The sequence below is a fragment of the Sarcophilus harrisii genome, chromosome X (assembly GCF_902635505.1).
Source record: "Sarcophilus harrisii chromosome X, mSarHar1.11, whole genome shotgun sequence".
Lineage (NCBI taxonomy): Eukaryota > Metazoa > Chordata > Mammalia > Dasyuromorphia > Dasyuridae > Sarcophilus > Sarcophilus harrisii.
The window spans coordinates 23153597-23177300 of NC_045432.1; the positions used below are offsets into that span (position 1 = coordinate 23153597).

General features: G+C 35.2%; 1 pseudogene; it reads right to left on the reverse strand.

Annotated features, from left to right (window-relative positions):
• Positions 1 to 692: 692 nt before the first annotated feature.
• LOC100929878 lies at positions 693 to 23246 on the reverse strand (annotated as a pseudogene).
• Positions 23247 to 23704: the final 458 nt, after the last annotated feature.

Genomic DNA, 23704 nt, shown 5'->3' on the forward strand with positions numbered 1-23704 from the left:
GATTCACCAAGTAATCTGCTGGGAAGAGATCACCTATGTAAATTATGGTGTATATTCTGTATATTGGAACTTCAGTAGGAAAAGACTGAGTCAGGTAGTATGTGGTTTCAGGTTCCAGAAGAGGACAAGGGAAAGTGACAATTTCAGCCCATGCTAAAAAAAAACACTCCTCAAATGAAGGAAACTCAGCACGTATTGTGGGTTGATAAAATTAAGTGAACCAATTATAATTGGTTATTCCAAGGATAAGCAATGGTCATGTGTTAAACAATATCCTTAGTCTAAAGTTCAAAGTGAAAGAATATAGTAATTGTAGCTTTAAAGAAATGAGGACTTACCAAAAAGAGGTTGTGCCCATGTAGTACTCAATTTTAGAGATAAGAAGGAAAATTAGAGTTATCTTGTGTATTGGTTTATCCAAATTTAAGCATTCCTGTAATTCACCTACTATCTTTTCTAGACATTTGTATGAAATTTGAAGTTGTTTATTCCACAAAAGGTACACCTTAATTCACTGTGCCTTCCCAGCCTTCAGCCTGTGCTTGGCTCCCCAATAATTTTGTTTGCCCATTCTCCATACTTGAGATTCAAGCATCCTCCTGGTTCACGTGAAGGAATTGCTGATTTGTACCTCATAAAAAGATAAAGAGTATAAATGAATTCGTTCACATAATAAATCATCACACACTCTCTCTGTTTGAATGATTTTTAATAGAAATATGAAGAAAACAAAAATAGGGAACTAAAGAGATTGCTAGAGAAACTAGATCATAAGGACTTTCTAGCATCTTCTAAAGAATAAACACATTTCACAGTAGCACATGGAACTTTCACAAAAACTGACCATGTCAATTTAGGGCACAGAGATATTACAAACAAATGTAAAAACACGGAAACAATCAACAAATTTTTTATAGATCATAACTTTTTTTCCCCCATCATGAGAGTTTTGATTCCTTAGAAGCATGTGACACAGTCATTAAGTTGTGTCTCCCCTAACATAAGCATATAATCAGATTTAGATGATTTAATGATTTAGAGAAGAATAACTAAAGATCCTTTCAACAATAATAGTTAACTTTCTGCTCTGGGGTGATAGGATGTTATATCATCACCACAAACTATTTGTAAGTGGAAAAGGAACCTCTCTGTACCAAGGGTTCTATTTCATTTTCCAATTCACTAAAGAGTCCAACACGAAAGCTCCTTATTTATTTATTAAAATTTCTGTTTAGTTTTTGTAACAAATATAAAAGGTGGACTCACTCAGAGATGAATGCCTCACTTGTGAGGGGGCACCTAGAATAATGGCAAATCGAACAGACAATTTTTGGAAGGCTAAAAGTCAGAAAATATTTGGGTATGAATGTGATTTCACTAAGGCTAGATAAACAGAGGAATCGCCCACTAGGTGTACCCCAAAAGGTGAGCTACGAATCAGAGAACCAGAGCAGCACACAAGCCAATTCCAGCTGCCTATGAATCTGGAAAATGATTCCCAGGTCAAAGATCCTACCCATAGTTGTCAGTCTATGTTAGGCACTGGGCCAAGTGTTGGGGATACAAAAGAAGGCAAAAGACTGCCTCTGCTTTCAGGTATCTCATAGTTGAATGGGGAAGAAAATATATAAACAATTTTGTACAAAGAAGCTACATACGAGACAAATTACGGATAATCCACACAAGAAAAGCACTAATATTAAGGGGTTTTAGGAAATGTATCATGTAAATGTTGGGATTTTAGGTAGGACTTGTAAGAAGGCAGAGAAGCTGGTCAGTGGAAATGCAGAGGAAAAGAGTTCCACGGGGGATATCCAGTGAAAATACACAGTCCAGAGAGATAAGAGTTTCTTGTGCAGGAAACATCAAGAAGGCGAATATCACGGTATCACAGAGTACATCAAAGTGGAGTAAAGGAAGGGGCAAGGCGATGAAGAGGTTTGAATGCTAAACTGAAGTTTTTCTATTTGTTCCTGAAAGTTATTGGACATCACTGGACTTTACTGAAGACAGAAAAATCGTTCCCCACTCTTCAATATACTTGAAATTGGCAAAAGTCCCATGGATGGATAGTTTCTTTCTCAAATGAAGGACTCACGTAAATATTTAGAGATTATACTCTTCTTCAAGATGTTTTCCAATTTTTTTTAATGTTCCTGGCTACCATTCGGTTAGAAAGAAACTAGAATTCATGAGTTCTGAGGCCACCAAAAGCTTAGCACAAATAATGAGAATAGATCTGAAGGTCAGTCATCATCTTGTATAAATGGTGCTATAGAAGATTCCTTAACTTCAGCATCTCTGGTGATAGCAAAATGGAGACACAGGTAGCAAAGCACTGAGAGATACATTTTGGTTTTTCACTAGAGCAACTTTTACAATTCTACGGGACTATCAGGTTGTCTAACAAAAGAAGTGAAAAAAACAAAAACTCCAAGAAATTAGACAGGTAAGCAGGTATCCACTCATTTTACTCTCCCTTAAGGAAATTAATTTCTTCTTAAATTCTTTCTTTTTTTTTTTTTCTTTAAATGATTCTCCACACACACACACTTTAACGATTGTTTTGATTCCTTTCCACAGCTACAGCTTTTGCAAGCGCAGCTCTCCAGGGATCCTTGAAGTCGGCTCTCTTACTCGATTCCCTTTGCCTTCAGTTCCTGCTTGACTCGTTGCAGATAGCTGGGATCGGGGTAACCAAAGTTTTCCGGCCCACCGAATTGTAGAGTTTTGTGGTGAATATCATTCCAGGTGATCACATCCTTGACGCCTGATGTGCGAGACTGTCCTACTGTGAAAATCAGCCTTTGGTCAAAAGCTCTTCTGAGGAGATGTAAGACCTGCCGTCCTTCTTCATTATTGGGCAAGTACGCCACCCGTCTTGTTCCTTCATAGCGTTTTCCTGGGTTGGGATGCTCTTCTGTCTGGATGCCTCCCCGCATGTCATAATGAATCACGATAGTGCCATAGGAATTATAACCTGGAAGCGAAGATGTTCTGTAAGAAGTTGTCATGGTTCCGTCTGGCTGATTCCCTTTCACGATACCGTAGGAAGTCTGGCAGACAGGGCACACTGGCTTATGTTTCATGGCCTCTCTGATACAAGGGCCACAGAATCCATGCTTACACTTTGGGAGGATTTCTTTGTGGCGAATGATTTCCATGCAGATTACACATTCTTCCTCCTCCTCTTCTTCTTCCTCCTCCTCCTCTTCCTCTTCCTCCTCTTTTCCCAAGTCCCACCAGTTGGGTAATCTCTTGAAGGGAGGTAAAGCCATCTTGAAATCATCAGCATATTTGTCCAAGGGGGACCTGGGGTCTCTATTCCAATTCCTGCCAAAGGCGAGAGTTGGCCCATGTCTCTGTTGGGCTGGACCTTCCATAGTGAAATACATTTTCACATATTTCACTGCTTCTGCAAGGTACTTGGGCAAGCCAGCCAATATCAGTTCTTGTCCATTCCACTCCAAGTTTACATGGGGGTGATTTCTTTCAAAGTCTTCAAAGAATGGTTTTTCAGGCCAACACTTTCTCTCTTGGCTTAATGATTTCATCATAATTACCTCTTTGGCAACCTGAGGTAAGAGCATCTGAAAGGTTTCAATTAAATCTTCATAAGCATGAGCAGAGAGGTCTAGGCCTTTGTCTTTTGATTTAAATAGAATGAGAGTTTTCTGAGTTTGGGGATTGTTCACCAGTTCCATCGGAGTGTCGTATTTTTTCTCTATTTCTCTGATCTCTTGGAACAGAAGACGCAGCTGAATGGTATCGACCTCAATTCCATTCATCAAGTTTGGGGGGGGCATCATTTCTTCAGGTTGTTTGCGGGAGAAGTTGGCTTCGATGAAATGCTGAGCTCCCAAAATATCCTGTGGGTTTCCCCAGAGCATTAAGACTTTTCCTTCAGCTTTAATATGGAGGTTTTGAAACATGTCAGACAGGGTTTTTTGGACATCGAGCGCCAGTTTCTCATCCGTAAAATGAACATCTTGACGGGTTACGTTCTGTATCTCCCTCTGGAATGCCCTGGTGAAAGCTTCCTGGGCTGCTTTTCTGTCCTCTAAATTAGTCGTCTCAAACTCTAAACACACGTTGCCTGTAGGATACACCAAGGTACTGTTGATCCGCACTTGATGCTCACTTTCGATTCTGTCCAGAGTTTCGGCAAAGAAATATTTAAAATATTCATACAGATGTGAAGGAATCGAGATAAGATCTGACTCTTCTTCTCCGTGTGGAGGGTTTGAGTGAGGAATAGGAATGTCGTAATCACTTGGCATAACTTGCTCGATTTCTCTTGCTGCGGCTGAGAGGGGAAACTCCTCTTTCTGGTCATGTCCCAGGATCCTCCCACTTAAGAATTGATAAATTTTTCCAATGTCTTCGTAGTCACCGATCACTTTTTCTGGTCCATCCAGGCTTCCCTCTACTTTAATACTGGGGCAGAGGCTAAAAATGATCCCCTTTTCCTCTTCGGACAGCTTGAAGTTCAGCTGGGCCTCCACCTGGACAAATATCTTTGGAATAAAGAAGCTAGAGGAGCTAGCAGCAGCAGCTCCGTCTTCTGGGTGCTTCTCATCTAGAAAGTCTTCTGGGAGTGACTCAGCCTGAGAGGAAAGCTGACTTATCTCCAAAGAGTCATTCTCGGTCTCTTCTGGGCTTTCGTTTGATTCTATGTAGACATCCACGTGTGATGTATCGCTGATGGCCACAGAGTGATCTCTCCTTGCTATCACACCTTCCTTGGCTTGTTTTTTATAGAATTCTACCCAGAAAGTGCCTTCTGTGGGGCCGATTTTGACCTTACACTTGCCTCCTCCGGACCTCCATGGGTTCTGGAAATACTTCTGCAGCTTCCTCTCCATTCTAGGGCAGTTCTCAGACACTCGGACCAGGACCCGGTACAGCGGGCTGTAGGTAGCGCCGCCAGTGGCCATCAGGGCAGGGTAGGAGCTCTTGAGATGAAGAGCTGGAGTTGAAGAGTTGTTCACTGGGTGCTAGAGGGGAAATTGGGAAGCAGAGAGGGAAGATAAAGGGTGCTGTCAGTTCCCTACCTTACCTCTCTGCCCAGACCATAACTTAATAAAAATGGTATTTGGTTTAGACAATACAAACATAAGACAGAGAACCAAATATCAACTTAATGAAATCCTAAAAGTGAGAAGTTCATAGAATAATTTTTTTCCTGAGGCAACTGGGGTTAAGTGACTTGCCCAGGGTCACATGGCCAAAAAGTGTTAAGTGTCTGAGGCCAGATTTGAACTCGGGTCCTCCTGACGTTGGGGTTGGAATGTAATAATTTAATTTATTTATATATATATATAAATATATGTATTTAATAATAATTTAATATATTAAAATATATTTTAAATCAAGTATTTTTTTGAAAAATGAGAAGGATGATGATGAGGATGAAACAATTTCTAGGATGCAGATAAAGCAGTTCTAAGGAGGAAATAGACACACACACATATCCTTACAAACATATATAAACAACACAGAAGATGAGGAATAATGAACTGAATATTCATTGAAAAAATGAGAGAGTGAATAATAAACAAGCTTAAAATAACCACAAAGATATTAAAAAAGAGGAGAAACAGATAAATTGAAAAGAATAACATTCCAAAGAAATGGTATCTAAAACTAAAGGCCAATTCTTTGAAAAGAGTAATGAAATTGATAACTTTTAGCTATTCTGATCAAAAAGAAGGGGCAAGAAACTAAAATTAATAAAATATCAAATGTCCAAAGTGAAATATCAGTAGAACCAAACAAAATAATCAGTATATTATATACAGCCGTTAAAATCAATATCACGAGTCATGAGACATGGGTTGGAACTAAAGTTATTATTTGATATAGGATTCTCTATACCACATAGCCTAGCACTATAGGGAAAGCCTTACTATTTAAATTACAATGAAAAGGAGGGGTAAACAGGATCAATCCCCTCCCAAAGCTGGGAGGAAATCAGGAATAAGTAAAATGACAAAAGTAGCTTTCTTGGAAGTTGCTAGATCATGATAATAAGATGGTCTGATCATCTCCAAGGGTTCCAGATGCAGAAACAGTTTTTCAGTCTGGTGAAGACTGGTACCTATCTTGACTCCCAAGGATATACAGTTTGGGGTATAAACAATAAATTGTGTCAGTTTGTTATGTATATCGGGGGGGGGGGGGTTCATCCTAGACACATTCAAGACCTCTTGCAGAATCCATTCATTTGAAAATTCAGAGAATTTAAGTTATAAATACCTCTTGCTGTTTCCATTTTTATGTAATCTCTGTACCTGACACAATCATTGTTAACAACAAGCTAAAGGGTTATTGTTACATTGATAAATGTAAGACAGTCAAATAAAAACTAAATATTTTAAATACCACAGAAGGTAGAACTCCTAAAACCTTCCAAATTACATATGTAGTCACTTGATTTTGTTATTTTCTTAACATTTTTACTCAATTTTTTACTTTACAATTTTTATTTTAACATTAAATAATTTATATCACCAAATTTAAATGCCACTTAATTTAATTCCAATTCAATTCAATCCAATTATGCAATTCTCCCCTTAGAAGGATTAGGGGCAAATAAGTCTCTATTCCTCAAGTAAAAACATATGTTAGAGAACACTTTTTATAAAAACATGATCTATGAGACGCAAACTAATTTGCATAAAAATTATCAAGTTAACTTCAATTGTAGCAAAAGACTTTGGACGGCATATGAAGATACATTTAAATAATCAATTTCACAACAATGCATATCAAATATTTTGTTGATAACAAAACCATGTTTGTAACACAGGAAACAAGTATTTTTCCATATTACATAAGAATACGAAATAAAATGGACTTTTTCGTTGGTATAACACAAATTATTCCATAAGTTACTCCCCTCGAAGAGAACTGATTGCACTAAAATTTATTTCTTCCAACCAAACTAAAGTTGTTCCTGATTTTATTCTAATTATTAAAAGAATAACAGCTTGGTTCCATAAACTGTTGCAAAAACACCCAGATTTGAATACATTTGAATACATCATTTTGAAAAATTTCAGAACCTCATTTTAAACAAAAATATTTATCTAGTAACAGGCAGATGACTAGGCCAAACACTCATTTACTGAGTTGTTTGGAATATAGGAAGGACTCTAATTCTCAACTGAATAGCTCAGATCTTCCACACATGTATTTTATTATAGTAGCTCACATGTGTTCCAGCCTTAATCTATGGGGTAATGACTTAATATTGTGTTTATATATGTTTCATAAGCTTCTTTTACTTTTGTCTAATGATTCCCATAAAATTCAGAGAAGGATGAACTATTCCTGGGAATTAATCTTAGACATGATTAAGTATTAGCAATCAGACAATAAGCTCAAGTACTTAGTTACTTGTTTGGGATATGGATTGTTTATACAATTTAGAGCGAAAATAATAAGAGTTTACAACACGTGAATGGTGTTCATATCTTCTACTGATCACTTGCTTTGATTACAGAAATTTTCTATAAAAGGAAAAATCAGGGACATGATTCTAACACCATCAAAACTGGTACTACTTAATGACTTAACATATATATGGAAACATTCTTAAGTCTGTCTGACTTCAGGTAAGAGTCAGAGTTGACAAACAACCATGTAGTAACAATTCCACTTCATAGCTAGACTCAGGAATATGCTATACAACGGGGAACTACAGACCTCCACATAAAACAGTTCAGGATCATATTTCCTGAGTAGATTTGTGGCATTTCTCTAAAATGGTAAATTACTGACTTAATGATCCACCAGACAATTATACCCGAATTCAAAATTTAAAACAATATCGATTATAGTCCCAGGAGCTTTTATGGCAAATGACAAGGCTCATCACAGATTAGGCAAGATACAATTATTTTTATGCTCATGAAGTTGCAATAAGCAATAAAAATTTACCAGGGTTCCCACATGCGTGGGAGATTTCACTTAACATTCTTCATTTTTTTTTCTTTTTTCTATTCTTCCTTTCCTTGAATTTAGATATATCCTGGTATAAGGATCATCATCAGACATCTCTTCTATATTATATACAAACTTGTAAATTCTCAGTAAGCCAATTTCATTTTTTTTACAATCTCCATAATCCACAAGTTATTTTTCCAGAGCTGATAACCTTCCACACAGAGATGGTTTCCAGGAACCCAGCAAGTTTATAATATAAGAGGAGTCTACAAGATCTTTTCTTTGTACTATTTCTCAGACATTAATCAAAGACCAATTTTCCCTTCTAAAGTACTTATGAAAATACTTGCTAGGGTTTATTTAACATTATCACAATAATCCCAAATAACATTCTTACAACTTTCAGAAGTGACCAGCACATAGTTTTAGCTATAACGTCTTCCTCACTATAGACAAAGATGGAAATTTCCAGTTTCCTAAATTGTATTACCAAATATTATAAAACAGCATTAGAGAGACTGATAAAAAAATAAGTTCCTACCTTCTTTTAGTTGTTCGGTTCATACTCTAATAACATCCGAGTTATGAAAAATTGCTCTTCTAACAAAATAATTGATACAATAAGTTACCAATTTCACAACATAAGAAAATTTAGAACCATAACAATGCCATAAACAAACACATTAACACTTAGTTGACCCTAATTCAGTTGAATGCTTTTCCAAATTAACCTTACATGGAAAATCTCCCTATGACCATTTGGCACTGTATGCTGATCACATCTAAAATCTGTAAAAAATCATCATTTATGAAGTAATTACATCTAATTAAAATTCACATAATTCACATAATACTTGCCCTGTACTTTGAACTGCGTTAAGGGTTTAACAATTATGTGATCCTCACAACAACTCAGGGAGATGGATACTATTGTTACCTCTTTTCTGAATAGTACAGTGAGGTAAACAGATGTGAAGTAACTTTTTAAGGTTACTCAGTAAACAAAATTTCAGATCCATGCATTTTCCAAGTTTATCTTAATGCCCAATAGTATAATAAATTCAGAAACATCAAATTAGGAAATGTAATTAGGAGACATAAAATAAGAGTAGATTAAATTCAATTAAACCTAGATCTATTTTCCAAATGGTAATTAATCTTAATTCATAATTTCAATTCTGTAGTATTATATTTTACACAATGGCTAGTTATTTCAAGAATTTCATATTATGGTGTTAACTAGTTCTAGCCAATTCATTGCCAAAGCTTTTAAAAGTTGCAACTTTTGATATCTGGTTTAATGATCACTTAAGAGCATATTTTAATTAATCAATTAATTTATTTATTTTTAATTTTTTTTATTGTAGCTTTCTATTTAGAAGATATATGCATGGGCAATTTTTCAGCATTGACAATCGCAAAACCTTTTATTCCAATTTTTCCCCGCCTTCCCCTCATCCTTTCCCAAAATGGCAAGTAAACCAATACATGTTAAATAGCACATTTTAATTTATTTCAAATCTGGTTTTACAATCTCAGAGCCCAATGCTTATCATCTTATTTCTAGCCCTCTATAAATCTTTTTCTATAAACTTCCAAATCAAATTCTTTCAAAGCAACTCTTTATTATTATAGTTCCCAATAAGATAAACACATGAAGTTTCACCCAATCTTTCCATGAAACAAAGCCAAATTTTTTCAATTCCTTTCGATCAATATACCAAACCTTGTCAACAAACTTAAACTTTTTGAAACTGGCACAGATGCACCAAGAACAAACGTCCAAGGATAGGTTGTGTATCCAAACTTTCCATATTTTCCCTCTAGCCTTTATTTTTTTCTAAATCTTCCAAACCAATTATTGATTGCACAACTTTCCTTTATTCAAATCTACATTTTCACCATTTTATATTCCCTCCACTATACATCTTTTTTTTATAATTTTAACACATATTGTTGTTAAAACCAATATCTTATTAAGACTTTTTTTTTTGCCAGCTCTATATGTATAGAATGATGGAAAGAACTTGGCCACTGTTCACAATTGTGAATTAAGAGAACAGAATCTATCTAAAAACTCATATAAATTAACAAGACACAGAGAGGTAGCTTTTCTGGCCAAGTTTTTCCTTCTATACTCTGTGAGCACAATTATAGACTCTCGAAGAAAAATAAACACAGAGACAGGAAATATAGGCAGAAAATGTTACTTCTTGCCTGCCTTGCCATTTGTCTCCAGGAGGACCATGTTGTCTTTCACACAAAATAAGAAGATATAGGCTATCTATAGACCAATATTATTAATTAATACTGATTCATAATTTTAAAATAAAAACCAAACTATAGCAATGTATGCAAAAAATCATTTGTTATGACCAAGTTGATTTATATCAGCAGAGCAAGAATGGTTCAATATTAGAAAAAATTTTAAAAAAAATCCAAAACCACACAATTATTTCCACAATTTCAGGAAAAGTCTTTGACAAAGCCCACTATATTAAAAAAAAACTATATAAAGCATAGGTTTATAGAGGGTTTCTTAATATCCTAAAAGTTGTTTATCTAAAACTAAAAGCAAATATCATATATAATGGGGATATGCTAGAAGCTTTTCTTGTACTTTCCCCACTATTTTTTGATATAGAATTCTGGAAAAAGCTAGAAAACACAAAAAACCAAAAAAGGGATAAAGAGGACATCAAACTATCCTTCTGCTGATGATATGGTGTTATAAATATAATATTTTAGGTAATAAGTAAATATAAGCATCAAAACAGGGTTAAAAACATTGTCCTTCAGAGGTTGAATTCATTATTTTAGGGAGAAGTCTTTCATAATTCCCTACCTCCTGCTAAGAACAGGTTCATACCAAAACAGAACAGATTATTCTGCCAATTTTATGTCTATGTTACCAGTGCCCCTAGGTCACGATAAAGTTATTCATGAAGAAAAAAAGGGACACCAAGTTTTGAAAAATAATTGTATTGAAAAATGTACTTACTATGCTTGAGGTATTTTAAAATAACTATAGAAGTTATTACTCTTATCTGTATTAAACAACAAAAAAAGGATTTCTCTTGAAAACTCTTTACTTAGATTATCGGCTTATACTCTGAAAGCTCCTACTTTCTCTTTTCAGTCAACTATTTAATATTTCCAGGATTGTTTCTACATAAGTTCATTTCAATTTAACGATTTCGTAAAATTGACAGAATTCTAGGACACTGGAGAAACACTGAAGAAAGGCTCTGTGGGTATTTGTAGGTACTTTCTAAAAAGTCTTCCTGCGGGGACTCTGAACACTGACCAGTGCCTCAGTCAGCAAAAAAAACTGTGAAGAAATTAGAGATGAGGTATTGTGTCTTGGAAAAGGAACAGCATGGGCTCTAAAGAAATCCATCTTGGACTTCACTGGCTAAAATGGTGGAGAAAGATGGGAAGCCAGGTATGCTGCTAGTAGATCTCTGTTTCTCTGTCTATGTCGGGTCTAGAAAGTTATATTTAAGAGGCTAAATTAGCAGTGGCCAAAGAGGGTTCATTTGAAGAATGCATTTTTTTATTAGGATAATTATTATATATAATTATATATATTAATAAGACTACATTATTTATTATAATAAACCATTATTGATCTAAGAGGATTTTTAGAAACCCTGAATCCAAAGCACTGTGCTTATAGTTTTAAAGCTTTCAAAAGATAAAATCTCACCTTTGTGTAGTTACCAATTCTGGTCAATTTGGAAGCACAAAGAGACAAAGATATAAGAGGTTAATGAGAGTCTTTTCTTTTTTTGGTAGAAATTGACATTACAAACGAATTTGTAGCTAAATCTGAAAAAAGAAAGGAAAGTTTGTTTACCAAATTGTGGTGAAAATCTGAAAGATCTAAGTGATTTTGGTGGTTGTAGCCCCCACAAGGACTTACATGGGGCAGCAGACACTTTTATCACTCTCTTCCCCAGAGAGTGACATAGCTATTGTTTTAATGTAAGGGAAGAAGGCAATTTCACTAACTAGAGAATAAACAGAACTGAAGCCAATTTAAAGTTTTATTGCCAGTGAAATCCAAAAGCAGAAAAAAAAAACCGGGTTTTGCAATTTTCAAAGTTTCCCTATTATTGACTCTGACACTTACCATCTGTGTGACCCTGGACAAGTCATTGAACCCTGTCTGCCTTTGTTTCTTCATCTGTAAAATGAACTGGAGAAGAAAACTGCAAACATTCTAGTATCTTTGCCAAAACAAACAAACAAACAAAACCCAACAAAAACAAAATAAAAACAGAGAGTCAAAGAGTTGGGTAAGACTGAAATGACTGAACAACAAAAGCTTAAGTAAATACACTGTGTTTTGGGGAGGAGTGTAATTCTGAGGTGTCAGTGAAAAAAATAAAAAGATGGAAAAGACCAGGTAAAGATGATGGTCCTAAATAATACACCTTAAATTTTATCCTGGGGGTAACAGGGAAACGCTGAATTTCTTTCAGATCTATGTGAATATCCATACTTATCCATCCATACAAATACCAAAATACATAGGCTTTAGATATGTTTTAGTGATCGTCTATAAGATCTTAAGTTGGTGGAAGGATTTCACATATTCACCTATTTTAATTGGTTGTAAATAAACTTTTAAATCATTATTTGCTTTCAAATGCAGAGATAAAAGAGGAAATAAATATCTCTTTCATAAACCGACTTAAAATAGTGTATCTGGAGGTGCGCAGATTACATGTATGTACACTGGAAAAAGAAAAGGACAATACTTGTAGAACCTTTCTCCCTCCCTTTCTCCTCATAACATAATATAACAACATTACCAGAAATAGACACCCTTGTCAAGACACTTACTAGATCAGGAAGGGTTGATGAGGTTTCCAAATATATTTATTTATTTTAAAATATTCATTCAGGATAAAATCAAATAAAATGTCCTTTTAGTCATTCCACAAAATTATTTTGTAAAACTTTAGTGCTTAAAATAATTTGATTTATATGAAATTTGGTTTTAATATTGAACTTCACTAGTCTAACCAGTTAACTTACTATAGAACTGGCCATTTTAATAGGCTTATTGATTAAATGTAGTTTTCTATGTGTAATGTAAATTATATTCTCCTTCACTGTCTCATTCTCTCTGTCTCTCTATCATTTTTCTGTTTCTTTCTGCCCCTCCATTACTTTCCCTCTCTCCTTCCTCCCAGTCTCCCTTTCATCCTCCTTCTCTGTCTCTGTCTCTCTCTCCATGTGTGTTTCTGTCTCTTTCTGTGTATCTGTCACTGTTCTATTCTCTCTAACTCTTCCCTCCAGTCTTGTCTCAATCTCTGTGTCTGTCTCTATCCCTCTCTCATTCTCTATCTCTAAATCTCTCAGTCTCTATCACTGTTCTATTCTCTCTCTCTGACTCACACATTCTTCCTCCCTCCCTCCATCTCTCTCTCTGCCTCTCTCCCTACTTCTACCCTCACTCACTCTCCCCATCACATCCTTTCCTTATTTCTGTCTCTCTGTCTTGCTCTTCTTCCCTCTCCATCCTTACTCTGTCTCTCTCCTTTTCCCTTTTTCTCCTCCATTTCTCACTCGCTCTTCTTCCTTGTCATTATTTCTCTCTCCACTCTCTCTTTCTCTTTCTATATCTTCTCTATCATTGTTTCTCCTTCTATCTGTCACTTCTGTTACCCTGTTTCATTTCTTTCATCTCCATCCATCTTTCTCTCTCATCCCATCCTTCTCTCTCCTACTTCCTTTATTTCCCCTATCTCACTCTCTTTGTTTCTGTCTTTATGTCCATCTCTCTCTCCCACCCCCTTTCTCTCTCCCACTCCTTTTTCTCTCTCCCCTCTTCTTGATCCATCTCTATCGCTCTCCCTCTTCTTCCTTCTCTCCCTCCCTTCTTCCTCAGTACTCTGGCATATAGTAAGTGCTACATAAATGTTAGCTATTATGAAGGACAAAGCTAAACCCTACAGGACAGAATTAGAAACCTCTGCTTTAAATGGCCATTAACCTAATGTTGCACACAAGTGTTTACCTAAAGTCTTAATCTTATCCAGCATCTGAAATGCACTGAGGAGTTAGTGAGAGGTTTATTTTAGAAGATATTTCCTGAAGGCAAATATTGTTCCAAAGATTCCGATTCATCCTATCATAATATTTTATTTGTTGTCTTAGTTATAGTGATGCTCTGTACATGTTAGTTCTATAAAAACCTGAGAACTGTACAATCATATGTCAATAGAATTCTTGAAAAGATCTGAATTCTCTAAGTGGGTGATTCTATAAAACAGCATCAGAAGAAAGACTCTGTGTCCTAAGGAGGTTAAATTGTAACATAACAGTTTTAGGGAGTAGTCTTTTTTACTTTTTTTTTTACCAAGACAAGGTGCACATAATGGGACCAGACAAATAAATAGATTGCTCTGCTAATATTTTGTTTTTTGTTTTTTTTTTCCTGAGGCAAATTGGGGTTAAGTGACTTCCCCAAGGTCACACAGCCAGGAAATGTTAAGAGTCTGAGACCAGATTTGAACTCAGGTCCTTCTGACTTTAGGGCTGATGCTCTATCCTCTGGGCCACCCAGCTGCCCTAGTTCTGCTAATGTTACACCAACATTGTTGAGGCACTTAGATTATGCTAAACATGCGAATGAAAAAATTACGTGGAAAAAAATTCTGAAAATTAGTTATACTGAAATAAATTTTACTGAAATTTACTGAAAAAGTTATTGATATAGCTAATATAATTATTGATACAAACTCTGAGAAACTGCACATGAGTTATTTTTAATAACTAGAGAAGTTTCTATTCTGTTGTCTTATAAAAAAAGACCATTCTTGTAGAGTACTCTCATAGTCTCACTCAGGTTACCTATATACCTGTATTCTGAATGCTTCTGTTTTCCTCTTTTCAATAAACTTGCTATTATTTAAAAGATTGGCTCCACAGGTTCATTTCAGCCTAAGACAAACCACAAAATAATCGCTCAAAAACCAACTCCCTTTCGATAAAATTATAATGTATTACATGTATACATTAATGTATAATGTTATAATGTATAACAAAGAACAATAAGCAATAATAGAAAGGAAAATCTCATACCAAATAACTAGGAAATGTTTAAAATCTTTATGGATAAGTCTACAAACATGCACAAAACTTAGTCATTTAATTAGAAAGCCAATTACTAACTATCCCTTCAAAAAGTGAAAGACAATTTAAACACCAATGTTCATAGCTGGACTATACCAATAGAATAAAAACAATAAAACTGCCAAAGTTAATCCAGCCTTGTAATGCCATGCCAGTCAAATTATCTGAAGGATATTTTATAGAATTTTATAAAATAAAATTGGAAAAACCAAGACCTAAAATATCAAGTAAACTGATCAAATGACGTAAGACTGAAGAATATACACCTCAAGACTGCAAACTATATTATAAAACAGTCATCAGATCTATCTAGGATTGATATAAATAAATAGAGGTAAACCAAAGGAAAAGACTCGACAAGGGAGAATGAACAACAATGGAACTTAATAACCCGATAAGGTCGAAAACATATATTATTCTTAGGGAAAAATCTCTTAATTTGATAAAACCTGCTGGGAAACTGGAAAGCAGTCTTGTGGAAATTAAGCTAAGTTTGTACCATATTCCAGAATTAATTGTAAATGAACACATGAACTTATTATTAAAGATCATACAATAAAAATATTAGAAGAGAAACAGATCATATATTTCTCACAGTTATAGGTAAGAAATGTTTTCTTAAGCAAAGAATAGAGGCAATTAGAAAAGGCAAAACAAATGCTTCAAATTACATAAAACAGAAAAGCTTCTATGTTGACAAAATGAATGGACAAAATGAATGCACCTTGAATGAGAAGTGGTCAAAAGGGAAAAAAAATCTTGGTATCAAATTACTCTTACAAGGTGTTGGTATTCAAGATATATAAGCAATAGATACAGAGAACAGAAGTGATTCAGTAAGAGTATTAACGAACAATTAAAAAAAAACCATGCAAAATATTTACAACCACATGAAAAAATACTCCAAATCACTGTTAAGAGAAATGCAAATCAAAACAACTCTAAGGTTCGACCTCAGAATTTGAAAATTGGCAAAATGATAAAAAAGATAGGAGTAATCAGTATTGGAGGGATTGGGGGAATTTAGGCACACTGATGAATTGCTGATGGAATTGCGAATTAGAATAACCATTTTGTAAAGGAATTTGGAATTATGCAAAAAAAAGGAATAACATGTTTATAATCTTTGGCCATATCAAATAACTTCACTACTGGATTGATTCCAGTGACTACTGATAAGAAGAACAATCCATATAGAAAAAATATTTATAGCATCATTTTTGGAACTGGCAAAAAATTTAAATAAGGAAGATGCTCACCACTTGGCTGAGCAAATTATGATGCATGAATGTAAAGAAATACTACTATGGTATAGGAAAGGATGAAGATGAAGACAGAGAACTACGGAAAGAGCTCTATGATCTGATGCAGAATAAAGCCACCCAAGAAAGCAATACATACAAAGACTACAACAATGTAAATGGAAAGACCAACCAGAAACACACACACACACACACACACAGAGCAAAATTATAAAGAAATGTGTTGAGAGAAAAGATATGAGAATATGTTCCAACATTTAGGAGACGTGGGAGGTACACAGGAATTACATACTTCACATATTTTTAAACCTTTTCAACATATTGATGAGTTGTGCTTATTATTTTCTTTTTTTTCCCCTTTATTTTAAGGTTTGCAAATCACAACATGTTTTCTCTGGCTCCATAAATACTTTGTAAGGTGGGGGGAACAAGGGGGAAGATAACCACAACAATCAAACAACACACCGAAATTTGTGGAAATTTTGCCTCTAAACATTTACATCAATATACAAGTGAAAGAGTGAATCAATAAACTAAGTGCAACTAAAAACAAAAATAAAACCATTTCTGATTAAACACCAAAACAAAAATCCTAAAAATCACAAGAAAGAGTAATAAAATTGAAAGTAAAAAATAAAACAATGAACTAATAAATAAAACTAGATGGTATAAATACATCATTGGTTAATTTGATTAAAAATAAAAGAAGAAAACCAAATTACCAGTATCAAAAATGAAAAAAATAAATGAGCTATGAATGAAGATAAAATTTAAGCAATTATTCGGAGTTATTTTGCCCCATTATATGACAATAAAACTGACAATCTAGGGGAAATGGATAAAAACATAAAAAATATACATTATCCTAATTAACAGAAAAGGAAATAGAATCCTTGAATAACTCTGTCTTAGAAAAAGAAATTGAACTGGTAACAATTAGCTCCCTAATAAAAATCTCCAGATCAGATGGAATTACAAGCAAATTCTAGAAAACATTTATCTATTTGACAAAATCCTACCAAATTCTTTCTATGACACAAATATAGTTTTGATACCTAAACCTGGGAGAGCAAAAGCAGAGAAGGAAAACTACAAATTCATTTCCATTATCATATTGAGGGCAAAGAATTTGAAACAAAATATTCACAAGGAAATTACAATATAATTTTAAAAAGATCATACATTACCTAAGCATAATTGAACAAATCAATAACAAAAACAACTCAAAAACTAGTTGAAACCATGAACAACTTCAGCGAGGTTTCAGAATATAAAATAAACTCACATAAATCAACTTCATTTCTATATTTTACTCTACCCCACACATCAGTAAGAAAAGCTAGAAGGAAAACTTCCATTTAAAATAACAATTCAATATATACTTTGTAGGAGTCTATCAGCAAGACAAACCTAGGAACTATGTGAACACAATTACAAAACGCTTTTCTCATAAAGACAGTTGTAAACAATTGGAGAAATACTAATTGCACATGGAAAGACCGAGCCAATATAATAAAAATGACAATTCTACCTAAATTAATTCAATGCCATACCAATCAAACCACCAAAGAATTATTTTGTAGAAGTGGGAAAAATAATAACAGTGAACAAGAGGTCAAAAATGTAAAGGAAAACATTTTTTTAAATGTGGAGGAAGGTTGCCAAGCAGTGCCAGATCTCAAATTGTGTGACAAAGTAGTAATTATCATAAAAAAAATTAGTACTGGCTAAGAAATATTGTGGAAGATTAGCAGTATAGTAAATGTACCATAGTAAAACTAGTGTTTGAGAAAGCCAAACATCGAAGCTTTGGGGTAAAAACTCAGCATCTGAAAAAAGGTGCTAGGAAAATGATAAAACAATTTGGCAGAAATTAGGCAGAGACCAACATCTGACACTGTATATATAGCAAGATAAAATCAAAATGGGTAAAGGATTTAGGCAAATTAGAGAGGTATGGGAAAATTTACCACCAGACTTATAAGGAAATGAAGACAAATTGATAAAAAAATTTTTAAAAAGACCTCTTCCCAACTGATACGGACAGGTAATACTCAGAAGAAGAAATAAAAGCTATCAATAAACATATGAAAAATGCTCTAAATCACTCTATCACTTCCAGAGAGAAATATGATCAAATCTGAGTGCAGATGGAAACATTTTTTTTTCATTTTTATTTTGCAAAATGGCAAATATGGAAATATGCATCCTAGATATCATATCACTTGCCTTCTCAATGAGTAGGAAAAGGGACAGAGGGAGGGAGAGGATTTGGAACTCAAAATTTAAAAAAAAAATTGATTATGATGATGAATATGGAAATACTTTGGAAAAACTGCAAATATTTAATCTAGCTCAGATTGCTTACTGTCTTGGGGAAGTGGAAAGAAGTAGAGAGGGAGAAAAATTTGGTTCGTAAGCTTTTGCAAAGGTGAATGCTGAAAACTATCTTTGTAGGCATTTGGAAAAATAAAATACTATTTAAAAAAAGGAAAAATGATGAATATTAATTTTTTATTCAGAAAAATAACAATTAATTCTGATTAATAAATTGTTAAAAAAAAAAGGTGGTAAATATGGGATCCTATGAAATCCCTCTTATGGAAAAAACCTGGCAACAGGGAGTTAAAAGGAGTCAAGAATACTACAGACTAATCTTGATAATTATTATTCATAATAAAACTTTAAATAAAATATTTGCAAGGAGGCAACATTAATATATACTAGGATCAGAGTCCATTTATGCCAGGAATTCAGTTCTTGTTCAATATTAGGAAAACTATACACATAATTAACCATATTACCAAAAAATTCACAAAATCATAAGATAATTTCAATAGAAGCAGAAAAGTTTTAATAAAATAGCAATTCTTCTTTATAAAAATAAGCAAAAACAAAAAGCATAAAGTAATTTGGGATTTCCTTAAAATGAGAAGGATAGTTAAATCTTAGAGCAAAGGAAACAGAGTCGTGGATTATTGGAATAGGTTAGGTTCACAAGACAATAGTCAATGACTATAGCAGTCTAATGTGTGATAAATGTAAAGACTCCAACATCTGGGATAAAAGCTTGCTATTTAGAGAAAAATTGCTGAGAAAACTGGAAAACAGTATTGCAAAAACAAAGCATTGACTTCTAACACCTTCTAACAAGATAAGGTAGAAATGGGTTCATGATTTAGACATAGTGATAATATAAGCAAATTAGGAGAATGAGGGATTGTCTACCTCAGATCTATGAAGGGAGGGATTTATGGCCAAACAAAAACTAAAGACCACTATGAAATGCAAAATCGATCATTTTGATTACATTAAATTAAACAGTTTTAGTACAAACAAAACCAATGCAATTTTTTTATACCCAGTGTTTCTGATAAATGCCTCATTTCTTAAATATATAGAGAAGTGACTCAAAATTTATAAAAATACAAATCATTTTGATACACGGTCAAAGGATCCGAATAGACAATTTTCAGATGAAAATATTAAAGCCATTTGTAGTCATATGAAAAAATGCTCTAAATCATGATTGACTAGAAAAATGCAAATGAAACCTCTCAGATTGACTCAGAGGTCAGGGAAATAAATGTTAAAGGGAGTGTGAAAAAACTGGGACACTAATGCATTATTGGTGGAGTTTGGAACTATGCTAAAGGGCTATCAAACTATGTATATTCTTGGTCTGTACCCCAAAGAAATCATAAAATGGGGAAAAGGACCCACATGTGCAAAAAATGTTTGTAGCAATTCTTTTCTGTTGAGGCAAGGAACTGGAAATTGAGTGGATGCCCTTCAATTAATTAGGGAATGGCTTAATAAGTTATGATAGATGAATGTAATGGAATATTACTCTTCTATGGAGCCAAAAAATGGGGAGGGAGTGGGGGGGAAGCAGGGAGAAAAATTTGGAGTTCAAAATTTTGCAAATACAAATGTTAAAAACTATCTTTGCTATATTTGGAAAAATAAAAACCTATTAAAAATCATTCTTAAAGCAAGTAACATCTTTAAAGGGGATTAGCTAGAAGATTTTCCAGTACATTCAGGGATGAAACAAAGATATCCATGATTACAACTGCTATTTAATATATTACTATATATTCAAGGCATAGAAATAAAACAATAAAAACCATTTGAAGAAATAAGTACTGGCAGAGAAAAAGAAACTATTATTTTATATGGATGGACGCTGGTTTATTTAAAAAATCAGCTAACATTTAAAACAATGAACAACTTCAGCAGTGTAGCAAAATATATATAATAAATCCAGACAAATAATCAGCATTTCTGAATATTATTAGTAATCCAACAGGCAGACTGATTCTTTGAGGGAGGTACAAACTAGTTTTTTGCCATTCTTTTCAACTCTTCTATTCAAGAGGGGGTGCTATTATCCTTCTTAAAACAAAAAGAGACACAGGGTACAATACAGGTATTCACTTCAGCTAATTTCTATGAGGGCTCTGGATTCACCCTGTCCACTAGGTACAAATCTGAGGCTATAATGGGATAAATGTATGGTGTGGAACCCCTATGGTTTCTGAGGTCTAGAGAAGTGTCCTCCTGTGTCATGACAAATCTATAAAGCAATTTCTAACTATGCCCCCACAGCTAATTAATTGTGGCCTCACTAAAACACCACTGGGCTTAGACCCCAAAGGGAACAAAGAAAAGGAAAAGGACCCATACGTACAAAAATATTTATAGGAGCACTTTTTAAAGTAGCCCCAAACTAAGGGCATGTTCACTTATAGTGAAATAACTCAATAAACTGTGGCGTATGAACTTAATGGCAGGATAATATTTTATTGTGCCATAAGAAATTCACAGTTTCTGGGGGGAACTCTTAAGATCTGATCCAGATTGAAGCGAGCGGAACTAGAAAAACTTGCACAATAACATTATAGAGAGAAAAAGAAAGTTTCAAAGCTTTTAAAATCTCATTAACGCAGTCCAGAGGACTATAGAGATGAATCATGTTAACCGCCCCCCCCCTCCTCCTTTCAGAGGGATGATGGGCTTAAAATCCAGAATGACATCTGCCTACGTGTCATAGTCAATATGGGAATTGATTTTGCTAGAATATACATCTTTATGGTGAAGATTTTCTCATTGTCATTATTATTGTTATAGGAGGGGGGGGTTTCCCTGGAAAGAAATGATAATAAATGCTTGTAAAAATGTATTTTTAAAAACCTTAAAATAAAAGAAAACCTCTCAGTCCAATTAAATCGGCTAGATGTCCCACACAGGGACCGTCCTTTTGTGCATTTTTAAGTATTTAATTAAGATGGGGAGTGCCCCGACCTGGGTGGCTATATCTCATCCAGTTCAGTGAGTTTGAAAGCCGTGGGTTTGAACTAGAACAACTTGTACAATGATAACACTGAGAAAAAAGAAAGTTTAAAAGCTTTTAGAACCCAATTAATGCATTCCAGAGGACTATATAGATGAATCAGGTTACCCCCCCCTCCTTTCAGAGAGGTGATGGGCTTAAAATCCAGAATGGCACCTGCCTGACATGTTCCCAGTCAATATGGCCATTGATTTTTGCTAGAACAGACATCTTTATTGTGAGGATTTTGTCAACGTCATTCTTATTGTTATAGGAAGGGGGGGGGTTTCTCTGGAAAGAAATGATAATAAATGCTTGGAAAAATAAATTTAAAAATCCTTTAAAAGAAAAGAATCTCTCTCGGTCCAATTCAATCGGCTAGATGTCCCACACGCCCATCATCCTTTTGTGCATTTTTAATTATTTAATTAAGATGGGAAGTGGCCAGACCTGGTTGGCTCTATCCCATCCATTTCAGTGAGACTGAAAGAGGTGGGTTTTGCCCTTGTGAAAGGCTTCAGAAGTCTGATCAGTACAAAGACCAATTAAAATCCTAAAAGCCTGATGAGGAAGCATGGGACCCGCATCTTGACTGGGGTCAAAATTTAGATGCCAAAATAAGATACATTTTCAGATACATTCGAAGTGCAAATTCGGTTCGCTTGGCTCTTCGTCTGTTACAAAGGCTAGCTTTTAATGAAATGGCGTGGAGGAGGGAGAGAGGACAGAGATGAGGGAAAAGAAAAAAAAGAAGACAGGCACGAAGGTATCTTAAAAACAAAACCAACCAACGATCGAACAGACAAGCACAGAAGGAAGGTCACAAAGAAGCACTGGCAGCTTGGAAATTGACAGATTGAATTGATTCTACAGATTTTTAAGAAAACACCCTAAAAAAAAAAAAAAACTACGCTTTAGATGACGGAGATCAACAGGTGCATGATGTACATGGAAATGTGGATTGGATCGGGCGTTTGTGGACTCTAGAATAACAATGAATGAAAATGAAAAGATCCCCAAATAAGAGGGGGTTTGTAATCTTGGTCTGCTTTCCCCGCCCCATCCCCCCCCATCAGTCCCACATCTCGGGGCGAGCTCTACCGAAGGGCCGGGGGCAAGGGCGGGCACAGTAAAGCGGCAGTGGGGAGGGGGGCCGCAAAGGTGGGGATGGTGGTGGGGAGAATCCCTCCATCGCTCCAGACATATAGTCGGAGGCTCGGGCACATCCAGGTGCGGATCCCCCTGAGGGCCAAGTCCAAAAGGCCTCGGACTGAGGCTTGGGGCGGTCGGGGAGCGGGGGGGGGGGGGGGGGGGAAACGGGAGGGAGGCGTACCCCCCTACACACCCCTAAGGGTTCTGGGAAGGGAAAGGAAGAGAGGGAGTTCAAGGGACGCCGAGAGGGGGCTCACTTACCTCCCACACGCAGGGGACTTCGACAACGGATCAATCGGGCTCGGGGGTCTGGGGTGGTATAGAGCTGGACCAGCCGGCAGCCCCTTTGCAGAATGCGCAACACCCCAGCCCAGGTGAAAACCGCAGAAAGGAGGAGACCTGCGACGTCACGTTGAGAGGTGGGATTTGATTCAGCCAATGAAAGGCAGATCGTGACATGGGGGTGGGGAGTGGGGGGGTGCCGCCCTGGCAGAACAAATCAATCAGACGAGCCATCAAGATTTGTTGAGCTCCTACTACGTGTCAGGCATTTGGCCCGAGCTTGAAATCAGAAAAGAAAAAGGACAAATCAGAAAAAAAAAAGGTCACCTCATAAAAAAAAAAAAAATAATAATAATAAAATGACAACATATCGAAAATGGCAGGATTCAGGCAAAGCATTATATAGAGTTCCTCTTTCCAAATACATTCTTGAATAAAAGAGAAAACTGAAATCCCAAAAGGAAAAAAAAACTGGGAAAGAAATAAATAGGAAAAACAAGTGCACATAAAGAAAAATTCGGAAAATAAAAGAATAAAATTGGAGCCAAAACCGAATTAAATACACAACTAATTG